The following is a 696-nucleotide window of genomic DNA, read 5'->3' as shown; positions in this document are numbered from 1 at the left end:
CCCCAATAGCATAATCACTAGCATCACACATTATTTCAAATGGTTTCTCCCAATAGGGTGGTACTATTATAGATGCAGTGATTAATTTTTTCTTTAATAATTCAAAGGCTGTTATGCATTCCTCATTAAATTCAAATTTCATATCTTTTTCTAAGAGTTGGCATAGGGGTTTAGTTATTTTTGAAAAAAAATTTATGTTGCTTAAAAAAAAAAATTTATGTAGCGCCTGTAAAAACCAATATATCCATATTCTAGAAAACTTCTCACCCCATTAACATTATTAGGATGTGGTAATTTTTCTATAACTTGGATTTTTGCAGGATCTACGTCCATACCTTTTTCAGAAATTGTATGCCCAAGAATAATACCTCATGCAACCATAAATTGACATTTTTCCCAATTTAAGACTAGGTTGATTTTTTCACATATCTCCATAACTTTTTCTAAATTATTAAGGCATAACTCAATCAAAGTCCCAAATACAGAAAAATCATCCATAAATACGTCAATTTCATGCTCTGTTAAATTGCTAAAGATTGACATCATGCATATTTGAAATGTTACAGGTGCATTGCACAGTCCAAAAGGCATTCTACGAAAAGCAAATGTTCCATAAGGGCTTATAAATGTTGTTTTCTCTTGATCCTTTGGAGCAATTGGAATTTGGTGATATCCGGTATATCCATCTAAAAAGCA

This window comes from Phalaenopsis equestris, unplaced genomic scaffold (assembly GCF_001263595.1).
Source record: "Phalaenopsis equestris unplaced genomic scaffold, ASM126359v1 Scaffold210889, whole genome shotgun sequence".
Classification (NCBI taxonomy): Eukaryota; Viridiplantae; Streptophyta; class Magnoliopsida; order Asparagales; family Orchidaceae; genus Phalaenopsis; species Phalaenopsis equestris.
The sequence above is the reverse complement of the archived record's forward strand: the minus strand, read 5'-3'. Positions refer to the sequence as shown.